The sequence below is a fragment of the Mustela lutreola genome, chromosome 4, assembly GCF_030435805.1.
Source record: "Mustela lutreola isolate mMusLut2 chromosome 4, mMusLut2.pri, whole genome shotgun sequence".
Lineage (NCBI taxonomy): Eukaryota > Metazoa > Chordata > Mammalia > Carnivora > Mustelidae > Mustela > Mustela lutreola.
In genome coordinates this window covers 79,075,991-79,097,001 of record NC_081293.1, presented here as the reverse complement: position 1 = coordinate 79,097,001, position 21,011 = coordinate 79,075,991, and positions in this window count along the sequence as shown.

Genomic DNA, 21,011 nt, shown 5'->3' with positions numbered 1-21,011 from the left:
AGGACAGCTATGGGGCCACTTCCTAGAGTATGTAAATATCCAGTCAGTACATTGTACACCTGAAACTCATATAATATTGTATGCAAACAAAAATTTAAAGAATAAAGTGAAAAAATAAGAGAAGGGGAGGAAGGAAGGGGATTATGTGGATATATGTAGTAAATACAGAATTGATAACCTCACAAGAGTCATAAGAGATGATGCAGTAATAGAAGTCTATTCAGTTTGGATAGGCTGCCCATAAGGAATCATTCGGAAACATTGTTTTACTGAAGAAAAACAGGAGTTGGCCATTGTTCCGGAACATGGGGAGATGCGGCTGAAGGAGCACCGAGGGCAGCTGTGCCCTGACCCTTGTGAGGACAGCTGGTACTGGGAGTTCACTGACAGTTGGGCTTGAAGCTTAGATGAATGGAACAGAAGACCTATCTTCTAATGGGAGGGAGAATCAGAGCATGATAGTAGCACATCACACCCTGAGTTTTAACCATCTATTTGCCATACAACATCATAGCATTTCCTACCCAGAAGCATCCTGAGGAACACGAACTTTAGAACTTCCTTCTTACCAAAGCATCAACCCCTTGAAATAATACTTCCACGTTCCCTAGGAAATATCTGCAGGAGCACTCAAGCACTGAGGGAGGCTATAGCCACTGGTTCTCCCCGTGAAACGTGCTCTTTGGGGATGCTCTGAATCTCTTCTTCCTCTCTCCAATTCTCCTATAATCACTTAAGTGCCCTGAAGCTTGGGATTAGATGTTCTGCTTTGATTTGAGAGGCCTTGGGGACACATAAAGGAACAGAGAATCACAGTTTATGACACTGACATCATGCCTATAGGATAATAGTCTGAAAACTTAAAAAATACATTGGAGAAGATCTGAAAGTGAATTGGACTTTGGGTCATTACCAGCATTTTTCATGTTCTCTCTCCATGGCAGAGGCGGGGAAGGGCAAGGGTGCTGCTGAGACTACACCCTGTTGGGAGAAATGGTAATATTTGAGCCCTCTCAGATGTCAAGGGAATTGAGTGTAATCCGTCTCAAAGTCACAAGAGAACGATTTTCCCTGGGGTGGAAAATGAGTAATTAAGAATGCTTTGTTAGTGATCTTGGTGATGACCTTGATAGGAAGACCATCTGTGGTTAGCCCATCATTTCCCGGCAGGGAAGATAACCTCACCCGCTGTTTTTAGGGCTCAACAGAACAAAAGAGCTCACTGGGAGTTGTTCTGTAAGCTTTTTGTTTGGATCCAAGGAAATTCTGTCCATCTTGCTGTTTATAGCCCAGAAGGCTATCAGTGGCAGCATCTGTGGTCTTATGTCATACCCCCTCTTGCTATGGAGAGAAAAGTCTAACCTAAGCTCTTTTGCTCATGAAATGCTCTCGTGGTTTATGAGTTACAGTAATTCACGGGTTGATCCTAAGACTGACCTGGAAAACAGCTGCACTTACAGCATCTGTGAGGACTCCTGTTTTCTTCTCCAGAATCCCTGTTCTCAGACCAGTGTCTTCTTTTCCTCAGATTTGAGGAGATACACACTTTGGAGGTGATAACAAGAGAGAGGGAATGCATCAGACTACAGCGGTGGTCTTGCTTCAGCCATCAGCGCCGAGTGGGATCCTGCAGGGATTTTGGGGGTGTTCCTGTGGCAGCTGATTGGCTAAAAGGAAAAAGAAATAAGGCTGGAGAAGTGTCCCCATTGTGTTAACAAGAGGTGGGTGAGAAACAGGTGTGGCAAATTCTCTGTTTAATTAGATGTTTGGCATAAAGTCGGTTGAGGTGCTTTGTATCCTAATCTCTGTCTTCTTTATTGGAGCTCCAGGAGAACTATTTTAGTGATATTGTATGTTTTAAAGCTCTTCTGGTGTTTTGGGGCCAGACTTGGGCACCATGACAGCAAAGATGGAGTTAGAGAGTTGTGAGTAGAAGAAATTAAAGGGTCTCCCAGAACGCTCCCCTCCCTGGGACATCACACCTAGCTCACTTCCTGCCCTTTGCTCACGCCACAGCCCTGGAGCATGACTGGATGGCAGTTTGGGCCCCAGATCTCACTGGCTGGGCCCAAGATCCCATGATATTTGAATGTGTAATGAAAAGGTAGCCTGGATTTCCAGCTCCAGCTCTAGAGCAGAGAGCAGTTAGATCTCAGTAAGAGTGGAATTAGGAGGACTTGGAGCTATAGTCAGAAAGAAACACAATAATGTGAGAAAACTCTATGTGTGTGTGTGTGTGTGTGTGTGTGTGTGTGTGTGTGTGTATGTGTGTGTAGGGGGGTGTCTCTAGAGAAAAAGAGCCCAGAGGATATTATAAAGAATTGGCTCACGTTGTTATGGAGGCTGAGAGCTGACCATCTGCGGTCAGGAGGCTGGAGCCCAGCAGAGTGAAGGGAAGAGCAATGTCCCGCTCAGAGCCAGGGAGGCAGAGAGAGGGAAATCTCTCGTACTCAGTCTTTGGCTCTACTCAGGCCTTCAAGGGATCAGGTGAGCCCATTCACACAGAGGCTGGGATAGGAGTGGGCCTCCTGCTTTATTCACTTTACGGGTGCAAATGTTCATCTCACCCAGAAGCACCCTCACAGGCATACGGAGAATAATGTTCAACTGAGCATCTGGGTGTCTGTGGCTCCATCTAAAATTAGACACAAAATTAGCAATCATAGAGTGCTCTATTAACAGAGCCCAGAACAGGATGAGATCAAGTGTCTATAGTTTTATCTCCATTGAGTCAATATGTAGGAAAAACAACATTTTGGCTTAAACTTAAAAATTTTGTTCTCTAAATGAAAAAAGGGGAATTAACTGAGAGATTAGTTTATTTACTGAAATTCAATAAGTAGCTTTCTACAGACAGCTGATTGACATGTTTGGGGTGTGTGTGTGTGTGCGTGTGTGCACGTGTACAACTTAGCAGTGATTTTTTTATAGATTAAGTTAGCTGGGGCTTTGGAGGATTTGCTTAGGTGAAATTTAAGGGAATGTCTTGATTTTAAAAGAAATATTTTTTCTTCTTGTTAGAAAAGTAGCTTGAAACAAGTTCTATTCATTTCCAAAGGTCAGTATTGACCTTCAAGTTTTTCCTCTGGGTGTGTAGGAGACATGAGTCACAGTTTCCTATTTTTTCCTTAATAGTACAAATCGTGCTTCTTTCCACTTGGGTATTCCAGAAAACAATTGCGCTCATCCTGTTGGCAAGTACCTCCTACACTGTGTCTTGTACCACTTTTGAGAACATTTCTGAGCAAGCTAATGAAGTTCTCCATCATTAGGGCTCCCTTCTAAGGGCTTGGAAAATAGCACTTGTTAAAGCTTTACGATATTGTCAGTGAAAATTTCATCTTAGAGGAGACATATGGGTTCAGCTAACATTAAATCATTCTTTCTAATTGGTCCTATAGATACATATATACCAATCACTACAACATATTTACTTCTTTGCTGTATTTCTTAAAAAAAAATAAAGTTGTTTTATGAAAAAATGCCTTTTGAAGCACACAGAGAGAAGCTGTTAAATAGCCTAATGTCTCCTCACGGAGTGAAGTTTCTGGGGACTCAAGTCTCAGATCAGGAGAGGGACCGTGACCTGCATCTCAGAAGCTCTCCTCATGCTCCCTACCAAAAACCATGCTCCTGTTCTCACCAAGATAACCAATATTCTGAATCCCAGCACAGAGGAGGAATTTTGTCACCTTTGGTACTCTTTACAAATAAAATCATACAGAATGTACTTGGGAACCTGGCTCTTTTGCCAGGTTCTAGAGATTCTTCCCTGTTGTTGCAGCAAACTAATTCCTTCAAATTTAGTGCTACATAATATTCTATGAACATGTAACAATGTATCCACTCTTCTGCTGATGTACATTTGCACTGTTCTCGGGTTTGGTTATTATGAATAACTCCATTCTGAGTATTTTTGGACATGCTCCTTGTATACATCTGGATCCACTTTTGTTGGCTCTATACACAGGAGAGAACTTTTTGGCTCATGGGGTACAGTTATTTGCAAGTTTAGACATAACATCAATTGGTTTTCAAAGTCACTGTTACAAGTTACATGTCCTCCAGCAGCGTGACTCTCATGATGACTCCACAGCCTTACCAATAATGGGCATTGTTTTCCTATCTTTGTTCTTTGTTTGTTTGTTTGTTATTATTATTTTTTTTTCTAAAAATTTTATTTATTTATTTGACAGACAGAAATCACAAGCAGGCAGAGAGGCAGGCAGAGAGAGAGGAAGAAGTAGGCTCCCGGCTGAGCAGAGAGCCTGATGTGGGACTTGATCCCAGGACCCTGAGGTCATGACCTGAGCTGAAGGCAGAGGCTTTAACCCACTGAGCCACCCAGGCGCCCCTGTTTGTTATTATTTGTTTGGGGGAGTTTAACCCTTTCTGTGGTTGGGTAACAATCTCTCCCTAGCATTATTTGCATTTCCCTGGTGGTTAATGAGTTCAAACATCATTTCAGGAGTCTAATGGCCATGTGAGAGGAAATGCATGCAGGACATGGGGCGGAAAAGTGGGGGGAGGGGGACAGTGTTCGGAGAGGTCCACAGATCAGTGTGCTCTGTCTGTGTACAGCAGTCTCACCAGGAAGGACTGGGCTGGAAGAACACGCTGCCTTTGTCACCTCCCTGCTGACTTTTCCAGTGTTCACTATGGGTTATGCTTACTCCTAAACTCAAAGCGTTTTGATCCACTCAATGAGTCTCAGAATTCATTCATCAGAAACAGCCAACAATAACTATTTTGAAGTACCAAATGAGAATTACAGTTGATAGATTTTTTGGAAAACCTGTATGCCATAGGACAGTTCTTGGCAGCCCAGTCTCAGGAATACCCTGGTTATGCTTCCAAGTGAGCGACTGGACATGTTTGCAATGAGGTATTGGTTTTGTCCAAGAAAGAACTGAGCTATTTCCATGGGATGGTTCATCACGGTGGTGTTGAAATGCTCGGGACCATTCATGACAGAATGCATCTTCCAAATAAGGCTTGTACCTCTTCCTTCTTCTCCATTTTGTTAACAGTCCTGGACAAACAACACTCTGGTCTAGCTTTAGAGAGTGTCCACAACCCTCCTACGAATACATGTTTACTTCACCTACCAGCTCATTAATTAGGGCTCACATCCTTTGTTCAAAACTTGATTTTTCCAGAACCATGTCTGAGTAAAGTTGAACAGATTCAGGCCTTGGTGTGCATCATCTCAATGGAACATTTAGAGATAGTGAACTTGATGGTGCCACATTCCAGCATGCAGATCCTATAAGCCCACCTGAATCTTACAAATTTAAAAAACGGGGATAATAATAATATTAGCTATTCCAGATTATCACGAATTCAAACGAACTCATGTGTGCACGAGTTCCATTTCTGGAGAATGCTGCCTGTGTACAGCTGGCAGTTAGTATGTGGGAGGCCTTGGTCTTCAAGCTGTAGTGACTCCCATCATGGTCGACCCCATTCTTTCACAGGGTACTTTTCTTTTTCTCATTTGGCTCTCTGCATAACTTGCTCTTAATTTCTAGGACAGTCAAGCTCACTTTGTCTGTAGGGGATTCTCAAAGAAAGCAGCAGGTGTATCAGTGAAGAAGGGAGAGGTAAGAGAGGAGATGACCAGCAGAGCAAGGTTGACAAGACACAGTGGGAGCTGGGTTTGGGGTCTGGGAGAGGAACAGTTCCTGGGAACACAGATTCTGAGAAATTGAAAAGGGACAGAGAAAGGAGTTTGACTCAGTTAAAATTCATTTATTTAGGCAACTTTGGCTTGAAAATAGATGTCCAGGAGTATTTCTGACCAAAAGAAGTCCCGAAGTCGATGCAGATTGAATCTGTCTCCATGGCTATGGCCAGAATTCAGTGCTCACATGTGTGTGATCACCACACCACCGATTACTTAATTTGTTTAAACTTCATAATAACAGAACTGAAGTTGGAAACATATATATATATATGTCATCTCAACGGTCAGTTTCTTCTGGTGCCGGGTGCTGTGGTGGGATTTTGTACACACTCATCATTCAGCCCTTACAACAGCCTCCTGGGGGTGACAGAGAGGCTCAGCAGTGGTCCCATCCAGCCCAACCATGCAGCTGTGAGGCGGTGGTTCCTGTGCTTATGAGCTCCCTTGGGAAAGGCCACCAGGCATCTCTGGGAGGGTCACCTGAACCACAGTCGGAGTGTGACTGCACCATGCACACAGCGTTCAGACTCCGTGGGCTTTCTCTTCTTCATATTTAAGTTTTCTTTCACATTTTGTTTTCCTGGCCCTGTGAGGACCTTGGCACATGTGCATTTTCTAGAAAAGTGTGTAGTGAGATAAGAAGGGAGAGAAACAGAAACGTGAGGGAGGCTTCACCTCTGTCAAGACTTTTACATTCATTCATTCATTGGTTCATAAAGGCACCAGCTCCATCTTCGTTTCTAGGAACATTAATAGGTCACTAATAATGTTACATTAGGAAACTCTACAGACGTGTATTGGGGGGTATCTGGGTGTGTCAGTGATAATTCTGATTTTTTTTAAAGATTTTATTTATTTATTTGACAGAAAGAGAGAGACAGCGAGAGAGGGAAACCAAGCAGGGGGAGAGGCAGAGGGAGAAGCAGGCTTCCTGCTGAGCAGGGAGCCCAATGGGTGGTCTTGATCCCAGGACTCCGGGATCATGACCTGAACTAAAGGCAGACACTTAAGGACTGAACCACCCAGGTGTCCCTAAATTCTGATTTTTGTTCATGAGAAAAATAAACAATGATGAAATTGTTTATTTTAATAATTCATAATAAACAATTATGAATTGTGTGTATGATTCCTTAAATCAAAGCTTGTTAGAAATCTTGTTAGAATAAGAAAACAGAAAAAATGTTGATTTTATTACAATTAATGATAATTTTTTATTAACATAAATTATTAAATGTATTAAATTAACAATAATATGTAAACTTTCCTATTGATTTAGCAGAACTGAGCTTTCCAAGACAGGAAAGAGCTCACATCTTTCAAATAATTCTTTTGATGATAATATTAATTTTCATTACATACACCTGACTGATAGCCTTCACTATTTTAAATTGCCTATTAAATATGTCCCCCAAATCCAATGAACATAAATAACTCTGCAATTTAAATTAATTGATAATGTGTGATATGTGTTTTTTATTTCATCTAGGTCTTTGGGTTTGATTGAGAAGATTTTAAAAGCAGCATTTCTGTTAGATATTTATGTTACCATTTTAATCTTGTAGATTCAGAACCAATTTATTTTCATGTGAGGCTAATTTAAACTTAATTAAAACCAGACTGTGCTCTATTCTGTGGTTATTACAGATTCCACTCACTGGTACAGATTCTTCAGCACAGATTTTTTTTCTTTTCTGTTTTTATGCTTTAAATTTATAATTGGTTTCTAAACTTTACAACAATTTTTCCTATTTGAAAATAACCTGTAGAAGCCTAAAATAGCAAGTTTTTTTTTTGCCTTTTCTTTCACCCCAAATATTTTATTACTGCAAAAACAGAAATTCCTATTAGCTAAGGGTATCATTACTTATGTTTTTCTTTCTTCCTCCTATAATGTGAGTTCCACGGCAGCACAGAAGATAATATTTGTCAAATGGTAAATTTATACTAATAGAGCTCAAATAAGTTTTTTTTAAATCCATAATGATATTTCTTTCCTTCCTCCTTTTCCCCCACTTTTCCCTCCCTCCTGCTTTGCTCTGTGTGCTCAGGAAGGACGCAACTTGTTGCCCTTCTGTCCTGAGATCCACTGGCCTTTTAATGCACTGTTGAATTCAGTGTCCTGATGTTATGTTAAAAATTTGTGCATACTACATTCATCAGGGGTAGTGACCTGTGATTTTATTTTCTTGTGGCATCCTTCTGTGGTTCTGATATCGGGGGAAGGCAGGCCTTGCCTTGTGAAACGAGTTTCTTCTTCTTCTTCTTCTTCTTTTTTTAAAAATCAGCCTGTCCAACTTTTCCCTCTCGTTATGAGTCAGCCTCAGTGGGTGTATGTGAGTCATATTGATCCACTTCTTCCAGACCATCCAGTGTGCTGGGGCATCCTAGTAAACCCTTAGGATCTATTATTATAGAGCTGTAATAGTCAGAACAGTGGCACAGTGACATAAGGGTAAAGAAATAGAAGAGAAGGGATGTCCAGACAGACCCACATATATACGGCTAATTGATTTTAAAGGCATCAGGTCATTTGAAAGCAAAAATACGACAATATGAAGAAAACATATTTGTCTTTTCTATTTTATTTAAATAAAGATAATCTCTTCTTAATATATATACATATATGTTTGTCAAAAACATCAATCTGTTTATAATTAAAATCTGCTGAGTTTATTTCATGTGAATTATGTGCCAATAAAGTTAATAAACATATGTTATGTAGAAAGCAGAAAAAGAGAGAAAAAACCCTACCATTGTGAGATTATTTTAGTTGACTAATTTTGGCATATTTTTCTGCATAAATCTAAATGGTGAATATTTATTACTTTCCCACTTTTAATTAAAAAGTTGTTAAAAATGTGAATGGTTTTCAGGTAAATTTCCGGGTGTTGTAGATTATGTGGTCATGTTTTCAGCGGCTGAGCACGAGCACTCCACATCCTCTTTCTCAGCCAGACGTGCGGACATGCCATGTGTATTTTCATCCACCTTCTTGGGGAGAAATAGAATAAGTGGCCCGAAGAAGAGGAGTATTGTTTCCTTTTTATACCTTTGCATCCTGCCTTATGTCTCCGAAGCCAAAGAACAATAATAAGAAGAAAAACCCACTGAGCCCTGAACATATTCACACCAACTCTCTGCTGTGAATGTAAGAAGTCGGCCTCACTGTGGTTGCCATAACTTCAGTCTTTCCATCACAAGTGTTTCCAAAGATGCTCACCTGTTTCTCATGCATCACCATTTTCAAGTTCACCGCCTCCCCCCCCCCCCCCCCCGAATTCTTGCTGTCTTTCCCTGGTCTTTGGATTCATTCCTCTTGGGAGAAGGAATGCCCCTGGGGCCAGCAGGGGCGGGGTTAGGGAGGACGACAGGTTCTACAAATGTTAAAGATGTTTTCTTCACACTTAGGAGGAAAAACATGCTGCACACACTCCTGGTTTGCTGACTGGAGACCCGCAGGAATTACTCCTCTATCAGCTTGGCTGAGATGACAACAGTAAGAACAAAAACCCTTGGGTTCTGACTTGATTTACCCTGAAGATAAATTCATGACCTATCATTTGTCTTTTGAGAGAGGTTATATAAAATTTAGACGGATGAAAATTAACATACAAGAGAATAGAGACGTCAAAGGACACAAGTGTGAGTTATGAATACAAGTCAGCTTTGTGCTAGCAAAGATCACAAGCACAATGTCAAACCTCACAAGGCGTGCAGGAGGGTTTGAAACCTGGTACCAAACTGCCTCCTTTAACTTTCATTCAAGAATTGTCCGTAAAGAGCATCTGTGTTTAAAAATTGTTTTTAAAGATTTTATTTATTTATTTGACAGAGAGAGACCAAGCAGGCAGAGAGGCAGGGAGAGAGAGACAGAGGAGGAAGCAGGGTCTCTGCTGAGCAGAGAGCCCGATGTGGAACTCGATCCCAGGACTCTGGGATCATGACCTGATCCGAAGGCAGAGACTTTAACCCACTGAGCCACCCAGGCACCCCTGTGTTTTTGAATTTTACAGACTGCCTACATAGACTTGGCCTGTGCTTAACTCTGGGGAAACATCTTCAGCGTGCGGGTATAACATTTGTTACAAGGCTGTTTATTTCTGCTCTGTGTTCTGTGTTTCTGACCTGGTGGTTTTGCTTAGGGGAACTGCAATTGCAGTAACACGGCTGGTGATGTCAAAGAAAAGATTTAGACTTGCTTAAAAAATGGGCTGTGCGTGATGGATTTTCTAGGTTGGTAAGAAAAGCAGCAGGAGTCTATCACATAATAACAAACTTAGTGCTTTAGAATAAGACAAACACGATGCCTAATTTACCAATGCTATGATAAAAAATGTATTTTACTCAATCAGATTTTGCAACATTATATTTTCAATGGATATACTTTCAGGATAGGGAACATATAGTACATAAAATTCCTTTTTTTTTTTAAGCCAAGTATTCTCTTTTGAAAGATACATTTCATTCTTAAAAATTTCTGATAAACATATGTACTGCTAAAGTCTTTTATGCATATTTGTATGTTCTCTAACTCAGAGCTAACTAGCTCTTTTAGCCAGTGAAACTGCAGGAAATTTTTTTTAAAGATTTTACTTATTTATTTGAGAGAGAGAGAGGGAGACAGCATCTGAGGCAGACTCTGCACCAAGCACAGAGTCCAATGAGGGGCTCACTCCCACAGCTGTGGGGTCATGACCTGAGCTGAAACCTAGAGTCGATGCTTAATTCTCTGAACCACCCAGATGCCCTGAAAGTGCAGGAAATTATACTGGGAATTAATTCCCCATTCATGCTACAATTTTTGTGTCTCACTTGACCCCTTGACCAGCGTTCCTGTCTCACAGATCTTTCTCTTAGTTTTTTGGGTCTAATTTTTTACATATTTGCAAGTTTTCTGTCTTATCTCACGGAACAGTGCCAAAACACAAGGGGAACTATTTCAAAGTCATAAAATGGTGGGAAACAGTTCTATCAACCAGGATTTTAAAGATTTTATTTATTTATTTGACAGGCAGAGATCACAAGTAGGCAGAGAGGCAGGCAGAGAGAGAGAGAAGGAAGCAGGCTCCCTGCTCAATCCCAGGACCCTGGGATCATGGCCTGAGCTGAAGGCAGAGGCCTTAACCCACTGAGCCACCCAGGAACCCCTCAACCAGGATTTTAAACTCTAGTTAACTTCAGTTATAATATTCATGAAAATGTTAATGACTATTAAATGCCTTAGTGTTGCTTAATTAATTTTTTTCTGAATGTAAGTCACAATCTTACTCAAGATAATTAAATTATGGGATGAATTACAGTTTGTAACTATGTGTTCCCTAACAGTCACAAAAGAATTAGGACATTTAACTTACTCAATGATATGTCACAGTTATTCAGAAATACACAAAGTATGTAATAAGCTAATGAAGGCATGGAAAGCAATTGTTCACAGTGGCATGAGGGCTAGACAGGAAATAATGTGCTGCCAGTTTTGGGTTTTACAAGGAAAGTTGAAGGTCAGTGTGTGGTAAATCAAGTAATGATCCCTGAAGATACTCACTTCATAATTCCCAAAATCTGTGACAGGGAACTAAGGCAGCTGGTGGAATGAAGGCTGCTAATCTGCTGGCCTTGAGATAGAGAGATGATCCTGGGCTTTCTGGGTGGGCCCAGTATAATCACAAAGGTCTTTCATGTGCATGAAGGAGGCAGAAAGGCGGGGGGGGGGGGGGGGGGGGGGGAGTGGAATTTGAGGACTTGTCTTTCTGCAGCCAGCTTTGAATATAAAAGGGGGCTTCCACCTGCTAATAAAGATAAATAAAAGCATCATACCCTTGAATCTAAAAAAAAAACAAAAAAAAAACCAAAAAAAACCACAACAGCCCTGCTGACACCTTGATTATAGCCCAGAAAGACCCATGCTGGATTTCTGCTTTAAGGAACTGGATGATAAGAAGATTATGTTGATATAAGTCACTACATTTGTGGTAATTTTTATGGTACTTATAGGAAACCAGGGCAATCTGAATGGGAAAATAAACTTCAAGTGGACCACTACTAAACAAAATTTATGCAATAGTCAAAGTGTGTCTTATTTGTCTAATTTTCTTATGAAAATTTTTCATAAAACTTGTTAGAGTTCTGCAGCTACTTATTCTGAACACAATAGAGAATGAAGATCTAAGTCTGATGTTGCTTTGTATCAAGAAAATAGACTTAAGGCTTAAAGAGAGGTCCACAGACATGTAGCTATCTTGCTTTAAAGCAATTTAATTTACAGATGGCTCTCTCTGTCAGGACCCAGTTGCCAAAACATTTCAACAGCAATCCTTAGGAGGTTTTGAGACTCTGAACCTGCAACTGTAAAGAGGACGGGCTTGGAGAACATGGGACAAAGCAGAGGCAAGAGTGACCTAGTCAAGCTGTGGCCGTGTGAAAAACCAACAGGACTGTTCATACCACATTCCATTGAGCTAAGCGTGTGGCGAGCAAAAGCAAGGGAGATGACATTTTAGATGTGGTTTTAACAGTCACGTCCAGATGGTTTCAGCGGATCTCCACCTAATCATGTCATTTTGTTTCATCAAACTCTAGCTGCTCCTTGAAAATCATCTTTGTGCAGAAAAAAAGTTTCATGTCATGTAACTGGACTATGATTTTACTCCAGCGAATTGTTAGTAGGATGGTGTTGAGGTTTGGCGGAGCACCAGGAGTTGGGCCCCACATCTAGCATCATTGATGGTATTTAAGGAAAACAGACTCTGCGTCAGACTGTAACACGAATATAACTGCATTGCACAATGGCTGAGTTATGTCTAGAAATACAGCCCTGAAATCAAATCTTTGTGGGGCCGTTTGGGCTATTTCACAGCAATCCCGTTGCTAGCCCAACTCAGCCACCTCCGATTCTCTCAGGAATAATTCTGCTCTCAGCACTGCCCAGCAGCCGCTCTGTCCCATGCTCACTAAGTTTGGGATGGGGCCCTTCCCAAGCTCGGACTGCTAATCTGCAAAATGACCTTGGGGTGCTTTTTACAGCAATGCAATGGACTGATCTAATCTTGCTCGGAGCATGCTTTTATCTACATCTCTCCCTTCTCCTAACCCTTTGCACAAAAGCCACCACTATGGACTCTTCCTTTGAAGAAGGTAGGAGACAAGCTCAAGGAGAGACTGGGGTGAGCATTTAGTATTTGAAACATTTTCCTTTTTTTCTCAGCTATGGATGTGCCTGTTGTATGGAGCCTGCCTTGGGTCATAAAATGTGAAAAAGGAAACAAAAATACTTTAAAGACAATGTTGCAGCCTCATTGGCAGGTAGGGAGAAATGAGGTTTGTTATACAGTCTGAAGCAGAAGCAAAGAGAAGACAGTGTTTCATCTGTTCATTCTGGAGAAAAATAAATGTGATCTCTTTTTGTTGTTCACTTGTTGTTGGACGAAAGAGGTATTATTTGCTTGTTTCTTTGTTTGTGGCAAAGGCCAGTTTGAAAACATCGGAAGTTGGCCAATCCTGGGTTTGTTCAAGTTCTGTAATTGGAACATCTTTGGTAAATCTGCTTACTCTGAAAATGGCACCTCGGGCGGCTGGACGGTGGTGCGGGATGGCCTTTGCCTCTGTCCATTGTGCTCCATGTTTCTGAGCTACACGTGTCCGGTTGCGTGGATTTTCCCCTGTGATGTTCTGATGCACGTTTCTGAAGAATTGGCAGTCGAGCCATCTCTGTTCAATTGTGCCTACAACTACAGTTGGAATTGCGTTCGCTAATGAGATTTTCTCACTTTTGAGCCAGTTTTGGTCATTGAAGAAACTGTGATAGCTTTTGAAATGGTCAAAAGTTGACCATCCAAGAATAAAAGGAACTCTGGTTACCTGTAGTTCATCTGAGACACTTAATAACAGATAAATAAAAAAGTGGGCTGTGTTTTTCCTGCTCCAGTGAACGAGCATCCATCCTCCTGTCATGGACGGATGCTGTCCTTCCTCTCCGTGAGAGTGTCACCTCGAGGCCCCCAGCAGGCCGGGGTGAGTGTGTCCTGCCACAGTGAACAGAGTGCATCGCTGCTCTTACTAGGTTTTTTAAAGACACGGGGTCAGTTATGAATCCCTTCCTGCTTTGTAGGAAGCCGGTACAAGTGCCAGATATCAAACATGGGAAGGCTTAACTTAATTCTGGATAAAAACCAAACAAATTAAACAATTTTAGGACGAAAGGACTGCATCCAGAACAATTTTAGGGGAGTAATTGCCATCCTACGTGTACTTGCAGGGCATTTCAGGCCTGTGAGTTAGAAAAGCATTTCTGCCAAAGACATTTTTGTCATCTGTCGATACTGTTGAGAAGTGGTCAGAGGCCCTTTGAGAAGGGGACAGTGGCTCACTGTGGCTTACTGAGGTGTTTACATGGAAGGCCTCAGATAGTAAAAGTTCCCTTTCATTTAAAAATATTCCTTGCATACCAAAAATCCATCGGTGACTATTCTGGGACCCTGAATAATTTCCTAACCCAATACACACACACACACACACACACACACACACACACAGAGTAGTATCATTTTCCCCATATTTAAAACGTGCATAGGTGGTAGGGTACAATTTACCTCACTCTACAACTTCCTTCTTCTTCTGAATAATGTATCATCGTGTTGTACCCATGTCAACACATTACTAGCTTATACAATAAAGAAAAATAAAGAAATAAAAGGCATAAAAATTGCAAAGAATTAAATAAAACATAATTTTCTGCATATAAAATCTAAATAATCTACCAAAAATTTCTTAATACGAAAAGTAATTTTAGCAAGGTAGCAGGATACAAGATCAATATTTAAAAAAAAAAAAATCCAGACATATCTCTATGTACTTATGCTTTACAATTAGAATTTTAAATTAAAAGGAATTCCATTAGAAATAGAACACTAAAAATTAAACACATCGCATTTGAAATTAACAAAATCAGTATAGAAATCAGAAAGCAAATAAGACCTGAAATCTGTCAAGATATTCTGGGGCCATGGTTTAGAAGACTAAATGCTGTTAAGATACTAATATTCTCTACTGTAATGTACCACTTCACTAAAATTCTATACAAAATCCTGGCAAGAGTGTATGTATTCAAAAGCTGATTCTAAAATAATGGGAAGGAACAGGGAATAGTATAGCCAAAAAATTGATGGAAAAAAAAAAAAGAAAAAGAGGGGCAGCTGGGTGGTTCAGCTGATTAAAGCCTCTGCCTTGGGCTTGGATCATGATCCCAGGGTCCTGGGATGGAGCCCTGCATCAGGCTCTCTGCTCAGCAGGGAGCCTGCTTCCCCATCTCTCTCTCTCTGCCTACTTGTGATCTCTCTCTCTGTCAAATAAATAAACAAAATCTTTAAAAAAAAAAAAAGAAGGTGGAGGACTTACCCTAGTAGATTTCCAAACTGACTTTAAAGCTATGACAATTAAAATATCATGTTAATGGCAAAAAGATCCACATGTAGATCAAGGGACAGAATAGAATGTCTGACAACAAACCTACAATATGTGGTCAACTCATTTTGAGGAAGGTTCAAAGATACTCAAAGGAGAAAGATACTCCTTTAAACACATGTTGTTGGAATAAGAAGATGTGCATATGCAATGAAATAAACATCGATATACACCTCACATTGTATAAAAAAATTAGCTATAAATGGATTATATGCCTCAATGTACAATATTAACCTACAAAACCTTTAGAAGAAAATATAAGAGAAAATCTGCTCACCTTACCTTTTGTATGAGTTTTCAGCTATAACAAAAAACAACCTATAAAAGAAAATGGTGATAAATTAACATCCGTAAAATTTTAAATTACTAATTGCAACAAATAATGTTAAAAGGATTAAAAGACAACCCACAGAGTGGGAGAAAATATTTTCCGAGTCACATAGCATAGGAAAGATTTTTATTCTTTCTAGATCTATAATAGCACTAGTTCCCCATGTAAAATATCTTTCTGTAATCCTAGGTTGACAGTCACTGCCTGGAAGAGTGCAGAACACTTACAGGTGTGGTGAAGTGAAAAAGAACGATGAGAAGGGAGCTCCTTTTCTGAAAACCCCATAGAGGGAAAAAATATGAAGTAGTTTATTAATGCACAAGTTCTGTTATATTGCAAATTCCTACTGTGCTCATACTTTGACATACGGCTTCACCCACCTTGGTTTCCTATATTTTCAGCAACATGTTGGTTGCTTCACTCCACAAATCAGGAAAGAGATTAGGACCAGAGAACACATGGCTGTGTCTGTTAGGTAAAGACACTTAATTTTAATCATTGAGCACAATGGGGTATCTTTGAGAGTTTTGAGCAGCGGAGAAAAGTGACAAAGAAGTCAGGGCAAGAGTCACCTGGCTAGGAAGTAGGACAGGTGGAAGAAGGTGGAGACAGAGAGGTAGATATTGAGGCATTCAGATCACACGGCTATTTGAGTCTTTTTAGGTCCAGATTCTTATCATGACTCTTTGTATTTGACATTAATGCAATTTGCCACTTTTTAGGATTTGTAGTTCCTTATTACCAAATTCAAACGTCCTGATTCACAAGAGGAAGCTTGTATTGTGGAGACAGCTCATCACTATGGGTTTTTGACAGATTTTTTTTTTTTTGCAAGTTTTTGTCAAACTCAGAAAAGCAAAAGTTAGCAAACATACTGGAGGAGAAGTGAGTTAAGTAGAATTTCCTAGACTGTTCCCTGAAGGGTTTATAAGCTTTTGAGGACACTCCTCTGTAAAGGTCACAGTCATAAACATGGTCATCTACTTCTTTCTGTGTGAAGAATTGTTTCTCAACAATGCAAATCTCAAAGACCTTGACAGTAACTGATATATTCTGTTTTCTAACAATGTTAGAGAACGATTTATTTTTGTTCTTTTGGTCATGGTAGCATGTTTTGAAAGATATGAATTGGAGAGGAAACCACAAAAACTAGGGGGGAAATGAAGGAAAAAGAAATATAGAGATAAAAAATTTGATTTTATTTAGGAGGCTGGGAATTGGGCTCACACAAGTCCACACCCACACGAAACCCTGTTCTCCTGTTGAGGAGGAAGGGGCTCCTTCTGTAACTGGAAGAGAAGCAACCACCGCTGGAGGGAAATAGAATTGCAGTAGACATAGGCACGGCACAGTCAAATGTGTAAGTCGTGGCAATTTCCCCTTCCTGAGAGAAAGTCTGTGTGGGAAAGTGACTGTCCCGCCTAATAGTGAACAGAAGTTAGCCTCAGATATGACAACCTGAGATACAGTCCTCAGCACTTTATCGGAGGAAGGGATGGGAATGTAATGGACAGATGCACTCGTGTGATAAATGAATGTTAAGAAGACCTTGCGGTGTGTGAAGGTTTATTCACCTGATGGGTTTCTTCCTCCCAGATCAACGGGTTGACTTGTGGACTCCTGAAGTGCTATTTCAAAGATTATAGATCAAATCTTCAAAGATTCTCAAATTCTGCTTGGTGTCTAGTTCACTGGTCATGTTCGTAGTTTTCTTATCATGTATGAGATTCTTATATTGGTAAATACTATCACACTAGAATTGACAAATCGAGGATCTTATTTTGTGAATGTGTCTAGGTACTAATTTGCAGAGCAAACCATGTGTTTCTAAATTTTCACGGATGTAACGTTTCCCAATATTTGCAAAGGAAACACATTTCTGAAGAATAATGTTGGTAAACTATGAACCATCTATTTTTGTATATAAAACTTTCCAGCAGGAAGCAGGTGAGGCAGGGTGGTTGTTTACATGGTGGATGGGATCCTGACTTTCTTTGAAATTGTGATCTTTTGTTTATTGTGGATGTTTTCATTAATTTTGGTTTTAAGGAGATTGTATCAAATATTCTTTTTTTTCTTGATATAATTTTTTTATTTAATTAAATTTATTTATTTTCAGCATAACAGTATTCATTATTTTTTCACCACACCCCGTGCTCCATGCAATCCGTGCCCTCTATAATACCCACCACCTGGTACCCCAACCTCCCACCCCCCCCGGTAAAATTCTGAATAAGAAACCCATAAATGATCTATCCAGCATTTCCTTTAGCTTATAAATTCTTTTTTTAATAAATTAATTTATTTATTTTCAGAAAAACAGTATTCATTATTTTTTCACCACACCCAGTGCTCCATGCAATCCGTGCCCTCCATAATACCCCCCACCGTGTATCAAATATTCTTTTTTTTAAAAGATTTTATTTATTTATTTGTCAGAGAGAGAGAGAGGGAGAGCGAGCGGGCACAGGCAGACAGAATGGCAGGCAGAGGCAGAGGGAGAAGCAGGCTCCCTGCCGAGCAAGGAGCCCGGTGTGGGACTCGATCCCAGGATGCTGGGATCAAGACCTGAGCCTAAGGCAGCCGCTTAACCAACTGAGCCACCCAGGCATCCCCAATGTATCAAATATTCTTAATTTGATTGCTCAGTTTCTGAACTTCCTCCTCCCCTGAAAGTTTGCATCTGAGACAAATGCCTCACTGACCTTACCTTAGCACAGGACATGTGGATTTGGGGTGTGTGTGTGTGTGTGTGTGTGTGTGGTGGGTGGAGGCAGAAAGTGGGGCACGCACAGGGAAACATAATGCTCGATGTCATGCTTTCCTATTGAGTGGCTATGATACTACCTTGCGGAACAACTCTGATTCCACATTCACAGTGTTTAGGAATGTGGTCATGGATTGAGGGCAATATTCATACTCAAGCTGGGTGCTCTCTCTTGGCCACCAATTCTTGCAAGTGTGTGAAGGGGTTCTGAGATCACCTGAGCAATCTTTTGAACTCACAGCTCTGGAGCCAATCAGCTTCAGATGGCTTATGCTCCACTCACAGCAGATCAGAGGGCTGCAGACCATCCTCTTCATCGAGAACCTTCTAGCTTCCTCCCATGGAACCCACACACAACAATGGTTAGGGGCTCCAGATATTGTACTCACCAAACTCACAGCATGGTTTTAGATATAGCTGGCTAATTTATTAAACACACCAGGGAGATGTGGACAAGCACTGTTATTTCATCAGCATTGTGTACGCTGACACAAAAATGTTTGAATGGAGTCAGGGTTAGTGGACGACAAAGATCATACTTTACTTTTTTTTTTTTTGTCTTCTACAAGCTGCTTCAGAGTGGGGGGAGGAGCATTGCAACCAACTGGTAACAAGGAAGTCTACTTATTTAGAGCGAGCTACTGCAAGGGCATCTGCTGTCCTAACTCATGTCTTGGCAGAGACCCAGAGGCAGGCAGGTACATCCCAGGTGTTTGGCTAGGATACATACTTGGCATTCTCTGGTTGGTCCTGACTTGGCAGAGGGGTCAAAAACCAGGGAGGGAAGCCATCAGTAATCAGATGAACAGTAATCAGATGAACAGGGAGAACGAGGAGACACGGTGAGAAACAGTCAGGCTGAGAGAGTGGAGGAGCACTGTGGTATAGTCAGCCTTGTTCACAGCACAGGAACAAACCAGAGCCTCCAAAACAGAGCTCTTTGCCTTGTCATAGACCCTTTCTGTTTCCACCCTGATGCAGCCTGACCAGCTTATTGTGCCGGACGGGACACTGACCCATGATGGAGAACGTTGTGTGTGTGTGTGTGTGTGTGTGTGTGTGTGTGTGTGTGTTGGGAGGGTAGTCCCTGCAAACGGGCTGCAGGTCCTACATGACGTCAGGGTCTGCCACAGTTAGGTGTGGGCGTGGTCTCAAAGTGCAGGATACTGCACATACACATACACATGCACACACACACACACACACACACACACACACACACACATGCATACACGGTCTTCTGTGCTTCTCCCAGAAGCCGTTGTAACTAGCTTGAAGAGTCTCACCTGTGTTCGGAACAACCCAGTGCTCTGAGCATTGCTTTCCTTTTATGCTTGTTCTATTTTAAAAGAAATGTCCTGAATTTTTATGTTTTTCTTAAATGACTTAGAACAGAAGGAATTACAGTTGCATATTCATAAAGAGGAGGACAAATGGGGTCATCAAGTGGGTTTTCAGAATGACCTTTCTGCAGCCTGGTCTGTTCATTTGTGTGAGCTGATGCGACCTCACCCAGCCACCTCGCATGGTCCCTCTCATTACACATGCTTTGGAGTAAGGATGCTCTGCTGCCCTCTCAGAGCTCACAAACCCATGCACAAAGGCAGGCATGCTGGTTGTGAGGAAGCTTTTATCAATCTATCTTCTGCTTTGCAGGCACTCAAAGAAATTTGACATTGGAAATTACTACTCACTGACCTGTTTAAAAAAATACTATGTTTCCTTGATGATATAACAGGTATCTTAAAATTTAATGTAGGGATAATCTTTCAATCAATGTCCTCATTTTAATGCAACATCATCTCATTATCTTTTTAACTTTAAGTCTTTTCTGTGCCTCCCATTTAGCAGTGTCTTAGAATCTAGTTACGACAGAAATCTATGGTCTTTTTCCGGACCACAAGAGACCAAATATTCATTGCTGGGAGGAGGTGTGAGGAGACAATAAAATATCTATGAGCTCAAGATTTAGTCCTGGACAGAATAAGTGATGATCGGGGCATCTGAGGTGACAGTGTAAGGAGCTCGGGCAGGCTGCTTCTCCAGAGAGACACTTGTGAGACTGATGAAAATTAGCAAAGACAAGCATTCAGAGTCTCTGGATTTGGTCAGAAGGCAATAAATTAAGGAGCATTTGTTTATTGCTGTCTATTGATGCTCAGGCTGGCAGAGGTGGTGGCATACAACCCACCCTTCTGCCTGGCAGAAGAACCTTCCAGAAGGACCTAACAGCAGGCTCAGCAGTCTAGTGGTGGTTCCCATCTCACCCACTCTGCAGGCAGGGGCAGGGGAGGGGAACTATTCCTACTGGATTCAGGGCCCAAGAAAGTCTGAACACCCCCTTACCACAGCTCTGGGCTGCAGATGACCAACGCGGTGGGAGTTACCCCAATAACACCGCAGTGGTTGAGTATCGGGAAGTCAGTCACTGCTGCAGACCCCATTGCCAGAATGAAGGTCCTATACCACAGGAGTCTCTCCACAGACACACACAAAAATGGGATTTGACAGGATCCGACACTCTTTCATGATAAAACCCTCTACCAACTGGGAAAAAGAAGAAAATTTCCTCAGCTTAATAGAGGACAGCTACACACACACACACACACACACACACACTCCAAAGAAAATGCCATAGTTGGTGGTGAAAGCCTAAGTGCTTTTCTCCTGAGATGAGGAACAGGGCAAAGTAGGAGATCTCACACTATCCAATACTCTATTAATGATTCTATCCTGGGCAATTAGGCAAGTGAAAAAAAGGTACAAAGCTT